We start from the raw sequence: 26,003 nt of genomic DNA, 5'->3' as shown, positions 1-26,003 counted from the left end.
GTAACAAAGGTGCCAGCATCAGGATTTGCAGGCACTTGTGAAGGAGTAGGTCTATTTCTCAATAGAAATTGCCTGACCTCCTGAGGCAGGAAGGGAAGACCTGAAAACTTATTCTTTTCATATAGATGTTGATTTCACTATTAAAACTCATCAAAAATATTATTTTTCATAATTTTTTACATCAAAATGTATATGTATTAAAAATATTACCAAACAGTCATCTGATTTTTATGAACAACATTTTTTTGCCATTATTTTTTCTAATAGCTCAATAAATTTGAACAACAATCCCAAACAAAGCCTATGTTTGGATCTTATCAAGTGACCTGATACTCTCTAAACCTCTTGCTCTGTGTTTTCTAATCTTCTAAGCAGAAAATTATATAATTATTATATTGATATGAGTTAAAATAAAAATAAACTAAATATAATTATAAATATATACCAATAAAAATAAATCGTATGATGGCCTTATTCAAAAACAAAATAATATAAACTATTCACCTAGGCAAAAAAGTGTATTGGTCCTAAATATCAGTTGGGGAAATGGTTCAAAATGTCACTTTTCAAAATAATGGCCCAACATGACTTTCCAAAATTTGTTGTCTTATTCAAGAAACATCTGCTGATGCAATAAAAAAAGAAGTTACATTCTCTCTTTAGCTTTGTTCTTGTCAATTTCCCAATTGTTGTGATGTCACCTTTGTAGTTCAGAATTCTGAGCATATCAAACAGCTGCTCAGTTGTATAATTGTCAGGAGCACCATCACAGGCAGGCAATCGCAATGCTTGAACAAGAACATCAACATCAACCTCATACCTGTTTCCCTTAAATTCAAAAGAGAAGCCAATATTTGTTGCATTAACTAGAGCTGTATCCCATACCTGCATTACAGCCATGTATGATACCTTAGTAGGATTTGTGAGAGCATATCCAATTTGACATAGGAGTAAGAAATCATGTATATCATGAAAAAATTGAGGAAACTACTGATGTGTGAGGGGAGCCAAGTAGTTGTTGGTTCCAAAAGTGTTACCATGAATAATAGTGGTTTGACTGAAGAGGGGTGAAAGCTCAGAAGATGACATGATGTTTGTAAGTGTTGAGGAAATATGTTCGTTAGATGTGAACAGTGAGGCTGTGTGTATGATAATATGTGTCAAAGAGTTTCTTGTGCAAAAAGAAGTTTATAAAGCTTAATTATATGTAACACACTTGGAGAAGGAAGCTTGGTGAATTGGACTTTTGATAGTAGATAATTACTGAAAAATTGGAGTTGAAAGTGAAATTATGTGCGGAATCAGTAGCAAAGAACGCACTGTTCTTGTAGTAAAACATTGTGTGCTTTTGTTCAATAGTTTATCCACTTTTAAATAATAAGTAAGAAGACAATCACTTTTTCAGCATTAAACAATTCAAAAATCATTTTTATCATATTCTAAATTAAAATAAGCTGACCTGTCATCAGTATTTGGTACCTCTTATATGTCAGGATTTGACATCGTCAGGATTTGTCAATTCAAATTCATCAGTGTTTGTCAAAATAACTCAAGCTTATCAGAAAACAACAATTTTAATCTCAAGAATCATCAAAGATAGATGTTAATAGTGTGATGTAGAGATTAACAAGCTATAGTTGATAACAAGAACATGCATACATAATTGAAGATCATAGATTAGGTCTTGTAAGAAAAATAAACAAAATTTCATTAATAATTCAGGAGAGTACATTTCATGAAATTTTTGATTACATGCAAAAGATGATTACAAGAAAGTCCTGGTCTAAATAGAACATGATGATATTTATTAGTTCCTTCTACTCTCTATGAAAAGCACAACAAGACGGATGATTTGTTCTTGCTGACGAAGAACTTCTCGTCTTTCTTCCTCCAGACGATCGAGATGGAGATGATAATCCATCTCAATGAACAGGAGATCTGTTTGAATCTCCCGTGGAACCAAGTTCCACACTTCATCGGGAATAGCAGTGATGTGCCATTCCTGCTGCCAGTCGTCACAACTAAACTCCATATTGAAGTTCTCATAGTTCAATAACATGTTGCAGAGAACCATTTTTGTGAAAGCGAAGAAACAATATGAGAAATGAAAGTGAAGAGGGTGTTTTGTGTATAGGAAGAGATGATTTGACGGAATGAGAATGATGGTTTAAGTAATCGAGATAGAAAAGGAATATCAAAGGACTAGGAGACTGATCAATTATTAAGTGTAGAGTTAACTTAATGATTTAACCAAAAGATGTCTTGTTAAGGCGCGTCTCCCTAGACTGATTGCAATGATGACAATGAAATATATTCATACATGCACATTTATAAAATAAATTCACACTTAATTCATCATGCATATAATAAAATACATCAAATATTCCTAGCTTTATATCTTGAACAACATTTAGGACATATCAGTATTTGATCAATGTACATCAGGATTTGATCAAATATAAATTGAAAAGAATTTATTTGTCCCAACTAACCATACCAAGTTCATTGACAAGCTTTGTAAATGTTGCTTCAGGTAATGGCTTCGTGAAGATATCAGCTAGCTACTGATCAGTAGGAACAAAATGAAGCTCAATCGTTCCTTCCATAACATGCTCTCTTATAAAATGATATCTGATGCTGATATGTTTAGTAAGAGAGTGTTGCACTGGGTTTCCTGTCATAGCAATAGCACTTTGATTATCACAATAAATAGAAATTTTATAAAATGATAATCCATAGTCCATGAGCTAATTTCTCATCCATAACAACTGAGCACAACAACGCCCAGCTGCAATATATTCAGCCTCAGCAGTTGAAGTAGAAATAGATTTCTGCTTCTTACTCAACCATGAGACTAATCTGCCTCCTAAAAACTGGCAGCTCCCAGATGTACTCTTCCTGTCTATTTTGCAGCCAGAAAAGTCAACGTCTGAATAACCACATAATTCAAAATCAGCTTCCCTTGCATACCAGACACCAAGTGATACAGTTCATTGAGGTATCTAAAAATTCTCTTCACTGCAATAAGATGTGGCTCCCTTGGATTTGCCTGAAATCTTGCACACAGACAAGTGGCAAACATAATTTCTGGCGTACTAGCTGTTAGGTACAAGAGTGAACCAATCATACCTCTGTAATTTGAGACATCAACTGCTATACCTTCATGAGGATCAAGCTTTGTAGCAGTTGCCATTGGAGTAGTTAATGTTGCACTACCTTGCATATTAAACCTTTTCAGTAGATTCTTTGTGTATTTTGACTGATTAATTTAGATCCCATTATCCATCTATTTAATTTGCAATACCAAGAAGTAACTCATCTCTCCCATCATGCTCATTTGATATCTTGATTGTATCAACATTGAGAACTTATCACACAGTTTTTGATTCGATGATCCAAAAATGATATCATCGACATAAATTTGAACTAAAAGTAGATCTTTACCTTGATTCAGATAGAATTAAGTTTTATCTATTGTACCTCTTTTGAATCCACTTTCTAGCAGAAACTGAGCAAGAGTCTCATACTATGCCCTAGGTGCTTGCTTTAGTCCATAGAGTGCTTTGTCAAGTCTATTAACATAATCAGGATGTTTAGGATCCACAAAACCAGGTGGTTGTTCAATATAGACTTCCTCTTCAAGTTCTCCATTTAGAAATGCACTCTTGACATCCATCTGGAAGACTTTAAATTTCTTGTGTGCAGCATATGCCAAGAAAATTCTGATAGCTTCCAGCCTAGCAACAGGAGCAAATGTTTCATTATAGTTAATACCTTCCTGTTGGGAATATCCTTTGGCCACCAATCTTTCCTTGTTTCTGATAATTGTTCCATCAGAATCAGTCTTATTTATGAAGACCCACTTTGTACCTACAATTGACCTGTTTTTAGGTCTAGGCATCAGCTTCCAAACTTCATTTCGTTCGAACTCATTCAACTCTTCTTGCATAGCCAAAACCCATTCTGCATCCTTGAGTGCATCCTCTACTTTCTTTGGCTCTTCTTTTGAAAGTAGATTGTGATATAGACATTCATTTTGAGTTGCACTCCTTTTCTTTACACCTTCATCAGGATTTCCAATGATCAGATCAGGAGTATGATCTTTAGTCCATTTTCTGGAACTAGGAAGTGTCCTTCTGGAGCTAGATGCTCCCCCTGAATTGTATGCCTCATCAAATGCATTTGAGGCTCCCCTTGAATCTCTGTTGTTATCTCCTGATGAAGTTTTGGGACTTGAATCATGTCCATTTGATATTGAATCAGCAGTGGATTCTGAATGACCAGATTGAGAAGAACCTTGAGTTGATTCTTCAGTGTTAGTACCATCAGCTGACCCTTGTTGTTGCTCCCCCTCAACATGTGCAGGTTTATAAGTACAATGATTATCTTCAGAATCTGAAGGAGTGTCAGGATTTGGATCATTAGGATTTGACAGTTCTTTAGAGTTCGATCCAGATTCCAATAATGCATTTTCATTTGCAAAGATTAGACTTTCATGAGTGTATTCTTCAAAACCAGAATCTTCTTATCATCAAAAGATACATTTATCGAGATAACTACAATATTTGTTCTCAGATTGAAAACTCTGTATGCTCTTGATGGTGAGTATCCAACAAAAATTCCTTCATCAGCTTTTGATTCAAACTTTCCTAGCTAATCAGTATGAGTTCTCAAAAAAAGCACTTACATCCAAATACATGAAGATGTTTGAGACTGGGCTTCTTTATTTCAGCATCTGATAAGGAGTAACACCATGTTTGTTTATCAGTGTGATATTCTGAGTATAACATGTTGTGTTTACTACTTCAGCCTAGAAGTAAGTGGGTAATTTTGCTTCTTCCAGCAGAGTCCTACCAGCTTCAATCAAGGTTCTGCTCTTCCTCTCAATAAAACCATTTTGTTGAGGTGTACCAGGAGCTGAGAATTGTTATTGTATGCCTTTGTACTTGCAGACTTCCTCCATTTTTGAGTTCTTGAACTCAGTACCATTATCACTTCTCGGAATTTTCACTTTTTGGGTGGATCCATTTTCAATTTTCCTTATGTGATCCAGAAGAATGTCTGGAGTTTCATCCTTCCTGTGTAGAAAATAAACCCAAGTATATCTAGTGAAATCATCAACAATTACAAGTGTGTACCTTTTCTTGTTGATGGACATTATGTTCACTAGTCCAAAGAGATCCAAGTGTAACATGTGATATGGCTCAGAAATAGAGAATTATGTTTTGCTTTTAAAAGATACTCTTGTTTGTTTGGACTTTTGGCAAGCATCACAAAGACCATCAGATGAGTATAACATATTTGTTAAATCTCTTACTAGCTCTTTCTTGGCAACTTCATTGATTGAATTAAAGTTGAGATGTGAGAGCTTCTTGTGCCAGTTCTATCTCTCATCTACTGATGCCTTTGAGATAAGAAAAGTAGCTTCTTCTTCAAGACTTTCATGAAACCTTGCTTCATATATGTTGCCATGTCTGTATCTTATCAAGAGAATTTTCTTTGACTTGTTATGAACAACTTTACAGTGTGAGTCATAGAATACCACATGATAACCTCTATCAATGATATGCCTGATGCTGAAAAGATTGTGCTTCAGTCCTTCCACCAGAGCTACATTCTCTATTGCTACCTTTCCAATAATCAAGTTGCCATATCCCAGAGTGTGTCATATATTTCCATCTCCATAAGATACATCTGGGCCAGCCTTCTTCTCAAATTCTGACAGCGGGGATTTATTTCCATTCATGTGTCCTGAACATCCACTATCCAAGACAATAGTATTTTTCTTGTTACCCTGCAGTCAGAGGAACTTAATTAGAAGGATTTTTTAGGACCCACACTTGTTGGGCCCTCTTTTTAGACAACTTAAGCCTTTGTGAGTCAGGAATACTTCTGACAATTTTTCCTTTGTCAGGATTTGTCTTATCAGAAGCAGATTTTGTAGAACTAGAGGAATTGAGAACACAAGCAACTTTATTAAATTTAGGCAAAGGTTCATAATAGTTGTGATACAGCTTATGATAGGAACTATAAGTATAAATAAAATGCCAACTACTACCACAATGAAAACAAGGATTTTGTGGTTTATAAAATACTGATCTACCCTTAACATCAGACGTATGAATAGCAGTTTTCATTTTCTTACTCCTCCTGCAATCAATAGCAAGATGATTAGTATTACCACAGTTAAAACAAGTTTTTCTAGGAGCATTGAGAATAACCTTATAATTAGAATCCTTAGAAATACCTTGCTTACCATTACTGTGTTTTTAGGACTTTTTACTTGAGGTTTGTCAGTAACCTCAGATAATTTCTTTTTCAATTGTCTTTTAGACAAAAGTCCTATGTTCTTTTCTTTCTTAACAGCCTTAATGGTTTCTTACCTTTGCATCTCTCAGCACATCAACTTTCTCTTCTGGTGTCCACTCACTCTTTTCCTTCAACTGATAGTGTTTAGCAACAGTAGGAGTTGCAGGCACCAGTTTTGTTGGCATATAGGGTCCATCATTGATTACATCGAGATAATCTGGATCTGTAGCCTCCAGGTGCATGAGCATCTTCACCTTCCATGTAGGATATTCAGTCTTTTTCAGAATGGGGATTTTAATACTTTCATACTTGTTTAGACACATGTTTAGATCGCTTCTGATTGTAACTTTATCAGTGTGCTCTGATACCAATTGTTGCCCAATAAAGATAAAATTGTTTAAGGGGGTTGGATACTGTAACACCCCCAAATCCGGGGTCGGGGATCCGGGTTGTCACGAGTTCCATTTCCCTTAATAACACTTAATCTTAATAAACAACCAACTACTACATACTGTGACCCCACAATATACACACACACCACAAGTTATAGTCTCAGAGATGAATACCAAAAAAATAATACAAGTCACTTTATTCCACAATTATATGCCATTACACCTTAAAAGGGTTTCTGAATAAATTTACATTTCCTTGCCATTATTACAATTCATAAATATACATAAGTCTGGTACATCAAAAGTTGAAAGCCTAGCCTATTGGTAGATCCTACCTCGGCTATAACGGCATCAACGCCTACAGGAAACTGCGGAACGTTTCCTAACCGCTTGCGAATCGGGAGCTTGGTCCTGTTTATCTTTTCTATCTGTTGTTGTGTGATGAAGAAGAAAGCAAGGGTGAGCAACAAGCCCACCGAAATAACATGTATAATAATTAACAATATATGAGCATTCTCATAGTACTCATGAAAGTCTTGGTCAAGAAGAAATGAACCAAGTTTTATATCTTAATGTGACGAAGTCGCAAAATATTCAGTATATATACTTATATACTTTTCAAAATCTTGGATGTCCTCTTCCATGCCTAATATACACAGAGTTCCAGTTTATAACTGTATAAAAATATCGTTGCAAGGTGATCTCATATATCTAACCTTGTCTCAACGTTTTTGTGAAAATCTTTGTCATGCATAAGATAATCATTAACCAGATATAAGTTGAAAAGATGAAGTTACAAAATACTCCAATATACCTATATCTTTTCTGAATACTACTTGAACAATCAAAAGTAAGTTTGATTATCTAAACATTATTCTTTAACAAAATAAAGAATATTATTTAATAAAATAAGCGAAGTCATAAGTCCTCGAATGAATATTCAAAATAATATTCATTAATAAAATAAACGGAGTCATAAGCCCTCGAATGAATATTCAAAATAATATTCATTAATAAAATAAAGGGAGTCATAAGCCCTCGAATGAATATTCAAAATAATATTCATTATAAAATAAAGGGAGTCATAAGCCCTCGAATGACTATTCAAAATAATATTCATTAATAAAATAAAGGGAGTCATAAGCCCTCGAATGAATATTCAAAATAATATTCATTAATAAAATAAAATAAAGTTATCGAATAAATCTTATTCGATTAATAGTTTTGAAAACTATATCAATATATATATATATATATAAATATATATATATATATATATTATACTCGGGAACATCGACTCCCGGTTTAGAAAAAATGTTCACCTTTGGGTCCCCTATACTAAGGGTATACGCAACTACTGCTTATCTCTATCATAGGTATTATGCAATTATAAGCATTGAAATCAACAGATAGATAACCAGATTACGAAACAGACATGCATATATATACCATCTCAGCATGCTTCAATATATCGCAAAATTTGCTAATTAACCAACATGCATCTATCACAAGATAATGCATATACATATATACATCACCACAACAGTATAACAGGTAGAAAACTTGCCTGAGTGCTCCCGGATAGACTTAAGCTTAGAGTGGGTCCGATAACCTATGAACAACAACATAAGTTGGAATTAAACCCCGGTCGCTTAAGAAACTAGACTTTAACCAATTGAACCCTAACGTTCGCTTATGGTCACTCCTACGCTTAACGAATCACCTAAGTCATTCGAGTACCCTCAGCTCCACCATTTTTAATAAATTAACCATTAAGAGTTTTAAGGTGATTCTTTCGCGAGTACCTTATCAACTGCCTAATCCACTTAAAATAATTGTTTCATATCCCAATTAGTCATTTAAAGTCCTTAACCAAGGTTTCAAAGTAAGGCGAGGGGTAATGGTTCGTTCGCGAAACGCCGTTACTTAAAACGGTCGTTTCTCCTAAACCGTACATCGGATTCAAATGAACCACATATCAAAACGAAGCTCGTAATATGAACTATATAAACATGACAATGGTAAGAATCTTAAAGTGAGTTCACGGGTCCTGAAGTTAATAACAAAAACGGTCTAAGGTAAATCGGACATTACGACGGCTATGTTTACGCGATTACCAAAGTTTAAACTACTCCAATCAACCACCAACCAACTCATAACCATCAATACAACAAAACTTCACCTAAACCATATCACATCAGTCCATAACCTCCAAGTTTTTCAACTCAAACAACCACAATCAAGACCTATGAACTATAATCAAGCTTTAATTACCAAAACACTTCCAAATCAAACCAAACTACTAATAATCACAATCTATGCTTCTCATTTCACAAAACCAACAATTAAACTTACTAACAAATAAAGTAAAGGCTAGGGTTTGATGTTTATACCTTCCTTGGGAGGTGTTAATTTGCTAGGAAGCCTTAGGAAGTCTCCTACAAGCTTGATCTTTCCAATAAAATCAAGAACACAAAGTTAGGCTTTGAAGTTTCTAAAAGTCCGATTTAAAGAACTGTAAAAATTAGGGTCTTACCATACTTATTTGGACGATACTTGTGAACAAGAGTTGTAGGCCATCTCAATAGCTTTCCAACGAGCTATAGAACACAACATTTGAGTGAGTATTGAAGGATATATGGCAGTTTGAAGTTGCTGTGTTTATTTTGGCCGAGAGCTTCTTCTTGTAAAGTCAACTCTTCTCTTTTTGATTTATGTTATTTGCTTGTTTGATTCTTCTTTTTGTCTTGAAATTTGTTTTAACCTTTTTACCATGGTTAATTTTGTATGGCCCAAAATCACCCAACAAACAAAACTCCTTTGTCATGCTTATGCAAGCAAGCTTGTGTCATGTGATGACATCATCATCCACTACCTTTTTGATTAATCCCTTAATTACTTGGCTAATGACCGCTGATCTGTTATACGGTTCGCTTATCTTTTGTTTTCATTTATCGTTTGAGGGATCATACCTGAGATCTTATTACTTAGGTTCCCCTAAACCTTTCTCAATATTTTATATTCCTTTTATGATCTTCTCTAAAAATCCTTGAATTTAAATCCTTTTTATCATGTTACCTTATACTCAATTCTTTCGGTATCTGGTGGATTTTCGGGAAAAATCAAAGTGTGCGGATTTGGATTCTGACGATCTTTACATACACTTATTTACTTTATGGAATACTAATACGATCTTAGAATTTCCATAATAGTACTCCTATATAGCGTGGTCTGATAATTTTCCTTAATCAGCATCATCAGCAAAAGTTATTATTCATCCGTGCTTCAAAAATTCCAAAAATTGCGGTTATTACAGATACAATTGTATAGACGTTTCGAACAAGTATAAACATATAACAGTTCTTTATATTTCTGATAAAAACTGTTACAAACTCTCTCAAGAAGTACTGATATTCTTGAGAGCTGCTAGGTCGTATAATGCTCGAGTTCATCACTATGTGATAACCTAAACTGTGTTTATATAATACACAGCTGCTACAAATCAGTCTAGGATATGCATTATCAAATACTAACAGAAAATGATACATATCTCTAACTGAATATACAAAGTCCTATCACTCAGAACGAACAGATATCCATCCCTCAAAATAAGGAACAGACTTAATCTTCACAACAGATTGTTCTTCAAATACTGATGCTTCTGCAGATACTGATGGGCATCAAATCCTGATGACATCCAGAACAACAAGATCCTGAGCTTCTCCTGATCATTGAGAATCAGCACGTAACAGACGTATTTTATATCTGTGTTATTGGTATAATTCTTAAATTCCTAGCAACATAACCAAACTAGATTCTATATTTCTGACATGGATACTAAGATAAAAAGATGAGAATTTCAATGTGCAGGTTTGTAGATTGTATGCTGTCTCTAGTCATCTGTTAGTCTAACAGTTTTGAACTTATTTCAACATCGATTAAAGTATTTGACTAAATTTATCATTTTCTTTTTCGGTATCGAGACATCCTTATCGGTTTAGTTGTCAAATGTATCATACAGCCACATGTTGTTCTCTTATCAGTTTATCAAATTCCCAGAAAGTTGCAGAATTAGTGAAAGAGGACTTTGGAAGCATTGATATTCTTGTGCACTCACTTGCTAATGGGCCAGAGGTACATTTCTTTATTTATCATACCGCAGTTTATAGATTTTCTTAATGGTGAACATATATTGAGTTTTTATTAGGTGACAAAACCTCTGCCCGAGACATCGAGGAAAGGGTATCTTGTAGCAATATATGCATCGCGTTATTCATATATTTCCTTGTTAAAGAATTTTATTCCGATAATGAATCCGGGCATGACCTCTATTCAATAGTCTGATCCAAGCTTTCTATACATATATGTTCTTACTTCATTCAAACTAGTAAATATAAGAAAATGTAAGAAACTCTATAGTATTTATCAATTTGTACAGCTCCGTGATGCTTACTATGAGCCTGCATTTTTCTTTTAAATTATTTAACTAATTTAGTGTTTTTATTTTGTCAATGTTACCGAAGGCTTACAAGGGTAAGATGGCGTGTACCCCCACTCTGCCCTTCAACCTTAAACATTTTGAGGGTAAAATTCACTATGTGGTTCTGTAAAATTATGATGTAAAACATGTTTTCTAATTATTTAATGCATCATTTCTTACTTGCATTCATATAATATATTAATTTACTGAAATATACAGCACAAGCGCACGCTTTCCCTGTAATGTGAGTATGGTCATTGTTGATATTAATATTTCTCGGAGATACTTTTACAATGGTTTAGCTGATCTTCATATGCAAAGGAATCATATTATTTCCCTTTTAACTGTTGCACTAATCTGACAGGAAAAATAAACTAGTTTGAGGTATAATTAAGGAGTAGTGAATCTAGTGTTCATTATTGGTTTTTCTCTTTTTTTTAAACTAGTAATCCGAATTAGGTGCATGCCCATACCTAGCAAGTACCGAGTCACACTTTTGAGCATTAGCATATTGAAAATTAGTTTGCATCAGTTGGATTAAAGTCACCATTTAATTTTGTCTCGGGACATCAAGTTGAAGAAGTCAGGTAAAGTTCATTGGTATCTGAACTCCTGAACTATATATACAACTGTTCCTATGCCTAATATTATCCATGTATTGATGTTAGGATTATTGTTTTAACCCTTCAGAGGCTAACTTTAAGCTAATGTTCAGGTGCTTGCGTTTGAAGCTGGAAGAAAATATAAAATCAGGGTCAACACAATATCTGCTGGTACTTTTGAATCCCTCTTCTGAAACCTATGTCTGTGAAAGATGTCATTGAGCAGACATATCATGCTTGCTTCAAGTTTGTTCAGTTACTTATTAAATTGAAGTAAAGCATGTAAGAACATATCATCTGCAGCTGTGTACCATAAACAATCTGCCATATACGAGTTTAAATTATTTGAACTTTATGATATTGTTGTCATTTTCAGTACAGGACAAGTAAATACAAGAAAATGTAAGAAAATCTGTAGTATTTATCTATTTGTACTGGTAGGAGGACCTTATACTGGAAATCTAAGAAAATACTTTTACCTTCTTAGAAAGTAAATCCCGGGCTTAGTTACATCTTACGATTCAACTTTAAGACAAAGAATGTTTTGCTAATTTAACATGTTCTGTAACCATCTTGTGCAGTCAACTGTATATACAGGGCATTGGGAGTGTTATGGCTTCTTTGTGGAATACTATATGCATTTTATCTTCTTGTGATAAAATTCTGTTTTAAGTGTTATGATAAAGGAAAGCTGAGTTAGCGGTCTTTGTATTCAAGGCAATATTATATCTGGCATGTCCTTGTAGCAGTATTTTTCACAATTTTAGCAATGTAAGTCTAGCTATTTTATTGGTCTTATATGACAGGTTTAATAAGAAGGAATTTTGCAGAGATTGCAGAATGAATATTCGAGAGTTTAAAGAATAAGAGTTGAAGCGCATACGAAGTGAACACACTATTCCCTATGCAATTCAAGACTACAACGACTCTCATGTCAAGGCGGTGAACTTCTTAGATATTCTATTTTATATTGTTTTACATTTGTATCTTGCTCAAATTTTATTATTGTCTACGTACTTTTGTTGTAATATAGTCTTTGATAATCTAGTACTTTTGTCGTATTGTGATATGTGTTGGGGGTGTGAGTAATTGATGCTGGCCAAGGTTTGGATGTAATGCAGTAGTATGGTATGAAGTTGACACTGTTATCTAGTAGTATGGTTTGGATATTAAGACTCTTATGTATGACAACTTTGATGTTTTGTTGCTAATGAGTTTGTTATTTAAATTAAGCATATTTTCAAAAAAATTAGATTATCGGTTACATTTGCCCCTATTCTAAGTAATATATGATTATACATAGTGTTACATTATATATGCTAGTGTTGCTTAATTATAAAAAATGTGTTACAATAGATAAAATAGACTGTTACAATAGATATATGGCCCCACCAGTGGATCCCACTTATGCAATCTTGATCAAGCTATTGTATCACTCATTTTGCGTTACATTGGGGCCTTTTAGTGTTACTGTATTTACCTATTGTAACGTTTTCTTATCTGTTATAATAGATCAATGAAGTGTTACATTAGGTTGTCTATTGTAATGCTCGTATACGTAACGCCCCTTGGTGTTACAATAGACATAATTTAACGTTTTTTGGGCCTATTGTAACACCATTTAGGCATTAAAATAGGTGGGCTATTGTAATGCCTAAATGGTGTTACAATAGGCCCAAAAAATGTTAGATTAGGTCTATTATAACATCAAGGGGCATTACGTATACGAGAATTACAATAGATACCCTGATGTAACACTTTCTTGATCTATCGTGATAGTGATAAAAATGTTACAACATGCAACTAATGTAACACTGTAATGCCAAATGTAACGCAAAATGAGTGATACATTAGGTTCAAATATATTGCAAAATGAGTTATTATTATTATTTTTAAATCTCATTCTCAGTGGCTATATTTCCATTATATTCCAATTAAATGTATTGATTAACAAAGCAAGTAAAATTCTATAAACATAACTAAGAACAACCCAGCAAGTAAAATTACATATTAAAATATTCTACATAAGTTTCCTATGATTTAACAAAAATAAGAAGAAAAAGAACAACCGTTCTAAGTCAATATTTCTTTGGTGCATTTGACTTCCTTTCCACCTATACAAATATCTTCCACCCAAGATTTTTTTTCCGTTGCTTCCGTCCAGTTATACTTCCGGACCATTTACGAGTTGTTACTTTCTGGACTACAATTTTACTGGTAATTCTTGGCCAGCAGTACTCTACCATACCTTCAGACCTTTAGTCCAGGTGTTCAAATACGACCTCGATATTGTTATCCAGTTCTCATGATGTCAAACCGTGTCACATTCGTAGGTACAATTTTTATGGTCTTGTTGACACTACTTAGTAGCTCATCCAAAGCTCAACTTACGTACGGGTCAGCTTTTGTGTATCCGCCTCCCCATTCAATATAAAAAAAATGATAATGTCACCTGTCAAAAACTCATTTGTCAAGTATCTGCACAATTTAAAAAAGAGGTCAGAGGCCTCTCTGTACAAATCTACTATTAAGTTATTGCAGTTCACATAGTTGTTCATTAATTATAATTTTTTTTACCTGTTCTCGCTTAACAATTGTCAATTGCAGCTTGTGACACAATTTTAATTTCATTTCACAAGTCATTTAACTTGGAAATAATTTTTTTAAGATTATTGACATTTATATTTTACGCAATTTACCTAGCTTATTTGAGGAATATTGTATAAGAAACTCGACTGCTAAAAATCATTTAATTCTTTTCTGTGATGGGAAAAATGTTGGCCTTATTAAATGTGCACAGACAGGGTAATCTGATATGACATACAAGTATGGAAAAACCTACCATGAGACTATCTGAAAAGAGCAACTCCCGGTGCATGGAAAAACCAACTTTCAGGACATAGCGCAACGCAGCAGACTACAGTAAGCTTCAACTTCTTTTGCCTCTTCATTGTTGTAGCAAATATCACAGCAAACCGCTGACTCGTGCTTTTCCACGCCAACCATTCAGTGTCTTTGCGTTATCAAAGCGAATTTTGATAAAACAGAGACCTTCTGTTAGGACGAAAACACGCACTAATATTCACGCAAGTATACGCGTTCATAAGTAATATAGAATTCTTTCTAGTTCGTTCCCAAAGAGACTGGTTTAGGTTAATTTCAATTAATGTACTTATGCAACGATGATATGGTTATTATTAAATGCTAAGACGAATAACAATTTGATTTTGATTAACTAAGATATTAACTAACATGCACATAACTAATAGAATAAAAGGTTGAATTACTTATAGGAGACAAATATGGGATTCTAACTTCATTACTACTTCATTCAAAGTCATTGTTCTTAACCTTAGCAAGCAATGATGATGACAAGTAATCAGATAACACGAAACTAGTAAATGCCAACTTTCGTTGTACGAATACCCTACGACCAAACATTCACAAAAGAGATAGAAGCTGAATAGACACCAAATATGTTGAGACCCTATATGTCTATAAAATTTGACAACATAAAGGTTTAAAGCGCAATATATCTATTGTGATTACATATGGCAAGTAAGATGGTGAAAATTACCTATGAATCATGCATAACAGATACATGAACCTATGCTAGCATGGCAAGTTCTAATCCCCTATATTCACTTTCGCTTCAATAGAGATTAACACGCTATCTTACAAGTTCGCGACGCTCATAAGACGAATAAGCACAACCAATACTAGGAAATCATATAATCACCACACACTAAGGTATCGAAACAAATAAAGTATTGAAATCCATAAGTAAATCTGTTAGAACCCTAAGATAACGATTAGTTCATAACCGAACTCATCATCACCGCGGGTTCCGATGAAAGCATGGTATAATAAACTAAGTCTTTATAACTGAATAATAATTAAAGTACATAATAATCAAGAGTAATGGGTTCAACAAACTATAAAACTAGCATCCAAAATTACAACTAAAACAAAGAATCACAAGAATAAACTAGATCTTCTTCGCCTTCATTGTATTTGTGCCCCTAGGTCTTCTCGCTGTCTTCTCCTTAGTCTCTTTTCTGAAAAAATGTCTTTAGATATTCTTTATATAGCATTGCATTTAGAATAGAAGTTCAGAAAATCCATCTTTTAATCAATTCAGGATTCCAGGATTTTGCCCCGACGCGGGCGCACGCTATTCCAGCGCGGGCGCGCTGTAACTCTGACAAACCGGCGCGGCCGCACGCTAACACAGAGTGGACGCGCTGACCTTCTGGAAAAACTTCTGACTTCTATTTTATTTGCTGGTTTTTGATGGAGATCATCAAGCGAACATCCGAGGCACCTTCCCAACAACAATTTAGCACCAAAATAATGCTAAATCTCATCATTCCTTTATCTATGCCTGAAATGCAAAACACTACAAAAACATATCAAAACACAAACAACTCGAGTACAAAACACCAATTCAAGCCTTTTATGAAGCATTCTAAGTGGACATAAATGCCACTTAACACAGCCCCAAACTTGAATCTATGCTTGTCCTCAAGCATAAACAGACTCAAAGAACAAGAAATAAAAATGTATAAATGCAACTAACATTAATGCAGCGATTCCCTCAGAATAACTAAACCATCCAATGAGCAATATATCAACAAATGCAATTATTCACACAAAGATCAATCAAATCCCACAATTCAACTTACAAGCCAAAAACGTGTGTGTGTGCAATTGCTTACCAGATATACTATCGCAACTAGATCAAAAACCATTACTCACTACTCATCAAGACAATCACAAGGTTATACATAGAATAAATGCTAAACTCAAAATGACTGACAACACTTCAATGTAATTGGAGTTATACAAGGATTCATGCTTTTATTTATAACACATAACAAATATGCTTATTTTATCGTGTAATGAGTGAGGTCCACAAAAGACTTATGCAATAATACCCATGTAGCAAGCGTTAGGTTAGCGAATCCCAGACTATAAAAGCCTTAGGTCACTAGGCACGAAGTCCCTTAAGAACTTAATAACTCGGGTATTAAAGAGCCCACTCATGATCAATTATGCATAACACATATTTTTTTTCTTTTTTTTCTTTTTCTTCTTTTCTTTTTCCATTTTTTTCCCATAATTTCTGAACAAGTGTGTTTCGCTCCATCTCGCTCAACCCTATACTACTCATATAAATATGAGCCGGCTACTAGCCATTTGACACCTAGCCACAACAACTAGCAATAAAATCCAATATTTTTCTCCAATATTAAAAATCCATGTTATTACGCCACTAAGAGAATATCATAAATTCTAGACATAAACAAGTGATTAAACCTTGACAAATAAACAAGGCATGATCATGATCTAGCACTCAAGCAACCTATAAGACTTAGTGAAATTTTTCTTGTTTCTAGCATGCAAATCAACTCGTTAAGACTTAACTTCCCTCTATACGACATCACTACACTCGCATTAATATCACAAATTAATCGGAAAAGTAAACCTAAGGGATCATGTTAAAATGCACATGCAACTATATGCAACATACTAATATGCAAAATTAAAAAAAAACTACATGACAAATATGCAACTATATGGACTAAACTATCATGAATATTTAAATGGACTCACACAAACATATATTCCTTAACTACCACCCCCAAACTTAAAATTTTCACTGCCTCAGTGAAGGTAATAGTAAGGAATCAGGAAAACCTACTCGGAATCGGGATGGTCATCACCCTCCGCGGGTGGAGTGTCAAGACTCTGGAGGCGGATACACAGAATCCTCACCAAAGACTAGCTACTGAATATCAAATCCCGTGGCTCTAAAAGCTGTCCCCAATGTCTGGGTAAGGTTATGTGCAAACCTACTATGGATGTTGTGCATCGTATCCATCCGCCTCATCAAGCGCCTATACTATGTTGAACCCAAACCAGCACTGTCCTCTGCTTCCTGCTACTGCTGCTGTGAAGAATCGGCTTCACCCAACTGATGTCTCCATGTCGCTCTGCTCGCCTGAGTCGTATCACCAGCATATCCCTGAGGTGATGGCTGTCCACCCAGCAAGTGATCATAGGTATAGCCAAGCCCCTTCTCATCTACCTTCCCACCAGACCACTCCTGCATGCTCAAGATTGTAGAACTGTCGATGGGGGAACTAGGCAACTGAAGATGCTCGTGTGCGGGCCAATGAACTCCAACCTCCATACAAAGCTTTATCACAATCGACGCATAGGGAATAGACCCTATAGTTCTCCCATGCAGAAACCTCAAAATACCCTGATAAATTACAGACCCGAGATCTACATAATCTCCCTGTAGAATCCCCCATAATAACCATACATGATCCACGGTAACATCATGCACATGTGAAGAAGGCATGATGTTCGCATAGATAAAAGAATTCCATGCACGAGCAAACCTGTTCATGCAAAAGGCAGGGAAAGTGGCATACTCGTTCGTGCCCTTCTTGAATTTCCAATGAGTGCTTGGAACACAGAGCATAACAATAATAAAATCTAATTTAAAATCCTCCCCGATCTTAGTCACCCAATCATCTTGCCCCAGCTATCTCTCAGGCTAGTTAATCACCCTCCTAATAGCCTCCATACTATAGTCCACAATCAAACCCTGAACTACCGAGTACCCATTCTTATCCGCTTTTGCATTCGCGTAAAACTCGCGAACAACACTAATGGGCACAACAACGGGTGTTTCATAAAAAGAAACCCAACCCATCTCCAGAATCATCTCCAAAAGCTTACCATCCTTACCCGATGGCAGAAAATCCCTCTCCTTTACTATCGGCTTCGTCAACAGCCTTGCATACTCCGCTTCAGCCTCCGGAGTAGCAAACCTAAGCCTCATACCCCCAATACTTGAAGAATCAGTGGTGTTGCTGCTAACTTGAGTCCTTTGTCACTTTGGTGCCATTGGATTTGAATAAGTTCGAGAAAAGAGAAGGGTTAAGAGAGATTTATGTTTGAGAATTGAAAAATGTGGTAGAGAGGATTGTGTATAAGGGTGTGTATATATAGAGATTTGAGAATTAGTTTTGGAAAAGAAGTGGGATTTGATTATGAGAATAGTGGGAGTAATGGGGTGATTGGAATTGATTTGGAGAAGGAATTATGGGAAGTGGAGGAGGGAAAATCGGCTGTTGATGTGATTTTGTATTGAATTTTTGATTTTCTATTTTTTTTCTACTACAGGGGTGTAGCGCGGCCGCCCCGCCTGGTAGCGTGGGTGCGCCATATTACTGGAATTCCAGCGCGGCCGTCCCGTATACCAGCGCGGGCACGCACAACTACTGGACTTTCAGCGCGGCCGCCCTGCTTCCCAGCGCGGGCGCACCGTGCTACTATAGTTGACACTGAATTTTTCTCATTTTCTGATTTTTTTTGTCTTTTCTTCCGGTTTTTCTTTCTTCTATCTTCTACTAATGTACAACAAGCTTGGGTTGCCTTCCAAGAAGTGCTTGGTTTATGTCGCTAGCTTGACATAGAATCCCTAGATCAAGTGGACAATAAAACGGCACTAACGACCTCACGGTTTGCCGTATCTCCATAGTAATGCTTCAAACGCTGTCCATTCACCTTGAATGCTTGGCTTGGATCATTCTTAAAAATCTCAACAACTCCATGTGAAAACACAATTTTGACAACAAACGGCCCTAACCACCTCGACTTCAATTTCTCAGGAAAAAACGGAGACGAGAGTTAAACAAAAGAACTTGTTGCCCGACACAAATGATTTGAGCACTAGACCCCTATCATGCCCCCTCTTGACTTTCTCCTTATACATTTTGTTCTTCTCATACGCTTGAAGTTGAAACTCATCGAGTTCATTCAATTAAAGCATCCTTTTCTTACTAGCTACATCCAAATCAAGGTTCAATTACTTCAAATCCCAATATGCTTTGTGCTCGAGCTCCACAGGCAAATGACACCCCTTACCATAAACCAATTGATACGGTGACATGCCTAGCAGAGTCTTGAATGTTGTTCGATACGCCCAAACAGCTTCATCAAGCTTCAAAGACCAATCCTTCCTTGATGGACATACAACTTTCTCTAGAATTCGCTTGATCTCTCTGTTAGATACCTCAGCTTGACCATTAGCCTGAGGATTGTAGGTTGTAGCAATGCAATGATTCACATTAAATCTTTGCATCATCGAAGTGAACTTGCGATTGTAAAAGTGAGATCTCTCATCACTGATTATGACTCTCGGAGTCCCAAATCTTGTGAATATCTTCTTATGGAGAATATTAAGCACTACCTTCACATCATTCGTCGATAAAGATTTAACTTCCACCCATTTCGAGACATAATCAACCGCCAGCAAGATATACCGATTATTGCAAGATGAGACAAATGGCCCCATGAAGTCAAATCCCCAAACATCGAAGACCTCTACCTCGAGAAGCACATTAAGAGGCATCTCATCCCTCTTGGACAGATTACCAACACTCTAACATCGATCACACTGCAAAATGAACTGATGTGCATCCTTAAACAATATAGGCCAGAAGAATCCTTCTTGAAGGATATGAGCTACTGTCTTTTCTCTACCATAGTGGCCTCCATAAATAGTCGAATGATAGTCTGTAAGATACCCTCCATCTCGCTGTACGGAATACATCTCCTGATGATTTGGTTAGCTCCTTGCTAAAACAAAAATGGCTCATCCCAATGTACCACTTCACCTTATGAAGAAACTTCTTCCTTTGAGTAGAAAATAAGTATGGAGGAATAATATTTCTCACAAGGTAGTTCACAATGTCTGCGAACCACGATTCTTCCTCTTGCACCCCAAACAACTGCTCATCGGGAAAAGACTCATTTATCAATATCTTATCCTGTGAAGACGCACTTGGATCTTCTAAATGAGAGAGATGATCGGTAACTTGATTCTCAATACCTTTTCTATCCTTGATCTCAAACTCAAATTCCTGAAATAAAAGAACCCATCGAATTAGTCTAGGCTTCAAGTCCTTCTTCGAGATGAGATAGCGAATCGCAGCGTGATCAGTGAAAACTGTCACTTTCATCCCAAGCAAATAAGATCGAAACTTCTCAAACCCGTAGACAATAGCCAATAGCTCCTTTTCAGTAGTAGTATAGTTCAGTTGAGCACCATTAAGGGTCTTACTAGCATAGTAGACCGCATGAAATATATTGTTCTTCCTTTGCCCAAGAACTACTCCAACTGCATAGTCACTTTCATCACACATCATTTCAAAAGGTTCATCCCAATTAGGTGCAGTTATGACATGTGCCGTGATCAAGCTCTTCTTTAAACTCTCAGAAGCAGCTAGGCACTCATCATTAAACTTGAAAGCGACATCTTTCTCTAGAAGATTGCATAAAAATTTAGAGATTTAGAGAAGTTCTTGATGAAACGCCGATAGAATCCCGCATGACCAAGAAAGATGCGGACTCCTTTAACTGAAATTGGGGGAGGAAGATTTTCAATGACCCTTACCTTGGATTTGTCCACCTCTAGGCCTTTACTAGAGACCTTGTGCACAAAAATGATGCCCTGTTGCACCATAAAGTGACATTTCTCCCAGTTGAGAACCAGATTGGTCTCAACACACCTTTTAAGAACTGCGCCAAGATTTTGAAAGCACTCGTTGAAAGAATCACCAAACACAGAGAAATCATCCATGAACACCTCCATATTCTAACCAATCATGTCAGTGAAAATGGTCATCATACATCTCTGAAATGTAGCAGGTGCATCACATAACCCAAAAGAAACTCTTCTGAAGGCAAAAGTACCAAACGGACAAGTGAAGGTAGTATTTTCCTGATCTTCTGGAGCAATACAAATCTGATTATAGTCTGAATAGCCATCCAAAAGATAATAGTATTCATGCCCGGCCAACCTGTCAAGCATCTGATCAATGAAAGGAAGAGGGAAGTGATCCATCCTCGTGGCCTTATTCAACTTTCTATAATCCATGTAAACTCTCCACCCCGTGACTGTTCGAGTAGGAATGAGCTCATTCTTCTCATTAGAGACCGCAGTGATACCTCCTTTCTTCGGCATATACTGTATTGGACTCACCCAAGAACTGTTAGAAATATGATAGATGATCCCTGCATCTAGCCACTTGAGAATTTCCTTCTTCACAACCTCTTTCATTATCGGATTTAGCTTTCTATGTTGCTCAATAGTTGGCTTGCTTCCTTCCTCTAGCAGAATTTTATGCATGCAATTAGAAGGGCTGATTCCCTTGGTATATGCTATAGTCCATCCAATTGCCGATTTGAACTCTTTCAGAATTCTCAAGAGCTTTTCCTCATCACTACCTAAAAGGTCAGATGCAATAATAACAAGCAAAGTAGATGTATCACCTAAAAAAGCATACCTTAAGTGTTCAGGTAATGGTTTAAGCTCGAGTGTAGGAGCTTCCTCAATAGATGGCTTGAGGCGCTTTGGAGAATTTGTCAGCTCTTCCAATCCAAGAGATTCAAAAGGTATATCTAGCATTCACTTCCAATGAGAAGCATTCAAATACTGCAACTGCTCATCACCTTTATTGTCTTCACTATCTGAATTCCCCAACAAGGCCTTCTCTATTGCATCAGACCTTAGCATTTGATCAAGTTCTGAAGTAACCACGGAATCGACCAACTCCACTTTTAAGCATTCCTCGTTATCAGTAGAAAATTTCATGGCATTGAAAATATTAAAGGTCACATCCCAATCCAGTACTCGCATAGTGAGCTTACCCATCTGCACATCAATCAAGGTTCGGCCCGTAGCCAAGAATGGTCTTCCCAAGATTATGAAAATCTTCTTATCCCCTCGAAATCAAGAATTACAAAGTCGGCAGAAAAATGAGTTTGTCCACCTTGACTAAGACATCATCCAAAATACCTCGTGGATATGTAATAGAACGATCAGCCAACTGCAAGGATATATAAGTAGGCTTTGGATAAGGTAAATCCAACTTCTTGAAGACAGACAAAGGCATCAGATTGATGCCAGCTCCCAAATCACATAAACCCTTGTCGAATGACAAGTTTTCGATAGTGCAAGGAATAGTGAAACTCCCAGGATCTTTAAACTTCGGAGGCAACTTCTGTTGCAGCACAACACTGCATTCCTCCATGAGAGAAATGGTCTCTAAGTCATCGAGCTTCACCTTTCGAGAGAGAATATCTTTCATAAACTTCACATAACTAGGCATTTGTTCAAGAGCTTCAGTGAAAGTTATGTTAATATGAAGTTTCTTGAAAACTTTCAAGAACTTAGCAAATTGCTTATCCAGCTTTTGCTTCTGCAGCCTCTTAGGAAAAGGAGGTGGAGGATAGACTTGTTTTTCCCCTGTATTACCCTCAGGATGAGTGTTGACAACAGCTTTCTTCCTTGGTTCGACCTCTGCTTTCTTCAGCCATAACTTCAGATTCTGGAACTAAAGATTTTTCAGGATTTGCAACCTTCTCAGACCTCAATGTGATTGCCTTAACCTGCTCCTTAGCTTCCCTCTTTCCTGGCACTTCAGTGTCACTAGGGAGTGTACCAGGTTGTCGATTCAGCAAGGCATTGGCAATATGCCCAATTTGATTCTCCAAGGTCTTAATAGAAACCGCTTGGCTATTGCACATGAGCCTCAACTCCTCCAATTCAGATTTTTCATTAGATTGTTACAGTTGGAGTTATTTTCTTGGTGTATATTACGGTTGTTGAAAACCAGGTGGGTTGTATTGCTTTGCTGCATACTGCTGATAAGGCTGTTGCACCGCATTCTGAGTGTTGCTCCAGCTAAAATTAGGATGGTTGCGGTTATTGGGATGATAAGTGGCTGGAAATGGCTGCTGCGACTTCTCAAAATTGCTCACGAACTGATCTGATTCACTAGAAATAGCACACTGCTCCTTCTCATGCGCATCAACACAAAGCTCACAGACACTAGTGATCTGATTAACTCCATAATTAGCCAAAGAATCCACCTTCATCGTCAAAGCCTAAAGCTGAGCAGCTATAGTGGTAGCGGTATCCACTTCCAGAATTCCCGCTATCTTGCCTTGAGGCATTCCATGAATTGGGTTCTGGTATTCATTAGCAATCATCAGCTCAATCAACTCATAAGCTTCATCGTAGCTTTTAGCCCATAAGGCTCCATCTGATGCTGCATCAAGCATGGGTCTAGAAGTTGCACCCAACCCATTATAATAGCAGTTTATTATCATCTAGTCAGGCATCCCATAATGACGACACTTCCTAAGCATCTCCTTGTAATGATCCCAAGCCTCACACAAAGACTCACCCGATTGTTGAGCAAATTGAGTAAGTGCGTTTCTGATTGCAGCTGTCTTCGCCATAGGGAAGAATTTAGTTAGAAACTTTTGAGCAAGATCCTCCCATTTGATGATAGAACCTGGTGGTAGAGAATGCAACCAACACTTAGCTTTATCCCTCAGAGAGAATGGGAAAAGCCTCAACTTTATAGCATCTTTAGAAACTCTATTAAACTTGAAAGTGTCACAGATCTTGATGAAATCTCTGATGTGCATGTTGGGATCTTCTATAAAAGAACCCCCAAACTGAACTGAATTATGTATCATCTAAATTATGCTCGACTTGATTTCAAAGGTGTTAGCCGCGATGGGTGGCCTGATAATGCTAGACTAAATATCATTGATCTTCGGTTGAGCGTAATCCAACAAAGCCTTTGGATTCGCAACTGGTTCTCCCATTTTGATAAGAGCTTCTTCTTCAACTTTCTCCTCAACAAAAACTTCTTCAACTACTTCCTCCGCTTTATCCAGTGTTCCCTTGCGAGATCGAGAACGCGTTAGCATACACGCTCTCTAGAGTACCTGAAACACAACAAGTACCCAAGTAAGTAAAATATCTGAGTCAATGAATTTAATGATCACTGATGATAAGCACATAAATTAAAAATTAACACCGAGTCTCCGGCAGCGGCGCCAAAAACATGTTAGGATGAAAACACGCGCTAATATTCATGCAAGTATACGCGCTCGTAAGTAATATAGAATTCTTTCTAGTTCCTTCCCACAGAGACCGGTTTAGGTTAATTTCAATTAATGTACTTATGCAACGATGGTATGGTTATTATACAATGCTAAGACGAATAACAATTTGGTTTTGATTAACTAAGATATTAACTAACATGCACATAACTAAGAGAATAAAAGGTTGAATTACTTATAGGAGACAAACATGGGATTCTAACTTCATTACTACTTCATTCAAAGTCATTGTTCCTAACCTTAGCATGTAATGGTGATGATAACTAATCAGATAACATGAAATCAGTAAACGCCAACTTCCGTTGTACGAATACCCTACTACAAGACATCCACAAAAGAGATAGAAGCTGAATAGACACCAAATGTGTTAAAACCCTATATGTCTATAGAATTTGACAACATAAAGGTTTAAAGTGCAAGTTATTTATTGTGATTACATAGGGCAAGTAAGATGGTTAAAATTTCCTACCAATCATGCATAACAAATGCATGAACCTATGCTAGCATGGAAAGTTATAAACCCTTAAATTCACTTTCATTTCAATAGAGATTAACACGCTATCTTACAAGTTCGCGACGCTCATAGGACGAATAAGCACAACCAATATTAGGAAATCATACAATCACCACACACTAAGGTATCGAAACAAATTAACTATTGAAATCCATAAGTAAATCTGTTAGAACCCCATGATAATGAATAGTTCATAACCGAACTCATCATCACCGCGGGTTCCGATGAAAGCATGGTATAATAAACTAAGTCTTCAAAACTGAATAATAATCAAATTACACAATCAAGAGTAGCAGGTTCAACAAACAAGAAAACTAGCATCCAAGATTAAAACTTAAATAAAGAATCACAAGAATAAACTAGATCTTCTTCGCCTTCATTGTATTTGTGCTCCTAGGTCTTCTCGTCGTCTTCTCCTTAGTCTCTTTTCTGAAAAAACGTCTTCAGATATTTTTTATATACAAGCCCATTCAGAATAGAAGTCCAGAAAATCCATCTTCTAATCAATTCAGGATTCCAGGATTTCGACCCGACGCGGCCACGCGCTATCCCAGCGTGGGCGCGCTGTAACTCTGACAAACCGGCGCGACCGTGCACTAACACAGCGCGGGCGCGCTGACCTTTCTGGAAAAACTTCTGACTTCTATTTTATTTGCTGGTTTTTTGATGGCGATCAACAAGTAAACATCCGATGCACCTTCTCA

General features: G+C 36.5%; 2 long non-coding RNA genes and 1 other non-coding gene across 5 annotated transcripts; 2 read left to right on the top strand and 1 right to left on the bottom strand.

Moving 5' to 3' along the window:
* Positions 1-4,411: 4,411 nt before the first annotated feature.
* Positions 4,412-9,399, bottom strand: LOC141685569 (uncharacterized). 2 transcript variants are annotated; one of them, XR_012560723.1, is made up of 4 exons: positions 9,238-9,399; positions 9,095-9,152; positions 6,384-7,129; positions 4,412-6,150 (listed from the first exon to the last, which is right to left on the bottom strand). It is a non-coding gene; the product is annotated as an uncharacterized LOC141685569 (long non-coding RNA). The 2 variants fall into 2 exon arrangements; XR_012560722.1 differs by lacking the exons at positions 4,412-6,150; positions 6,384-7,129 and adding an exon at positions 8,255-8,313.
* A 1,112-nt stretch (positions 9,400-10,511) lies between these two features.
* On the top strand, positions 10,512-12,967 carry LOC141686756 (uncharacterized). Of its 2 annotated transcripts, XR_012560796.1 has the most exons (4): positions 10,512-10,571; positions 10,745-10,835; positions 11,897-11,954; positions 12,590-12,967. It is a non-coding gene; the product is annotated as an uncharacterized LOC141686756 (long non-coding RNA). The 2 variants fall into 2 exon arrangements; XR_012560795.1 differs by lacking the exon at positions 10,512-10,571 and having other exon boundaries at positions 10,578-10,835.
* Positions 12,968-23,988: 11,021 nt separating this feature from the next.
* LOC141687947 (small nucleolar RNA R71) lies at positions 23,989-24,095 on the top strand. Its single transcript, XR_012561422.1, has one exon. It is a non-coding gene; the product is annotated as a small nucleolar RNA R71 (small nucleolar RNA).
* The last annotated feature ends 1,908 nt before the right edge of the window (positions 24,096-26,003 follow it).

This window comes from Apium graveolens, chromosome 9 (genome assembly GCF_009905375.1).
Source record: "Apium graveolens cultivar Ventura chromosome 9, ASM990537v1, whole genome shotgun sequence".
Lineage (NCBI taxonomy): Eukaryota > Viridiplantae > Streptophyta > Magnoliopsida > Apiales > Apiaceae > Apium > Apium graveolens.
Note: the sequence above shows the minus strand (reverse complement) of the source record. Positions and strands in the feature narration are given on the sequence as shown.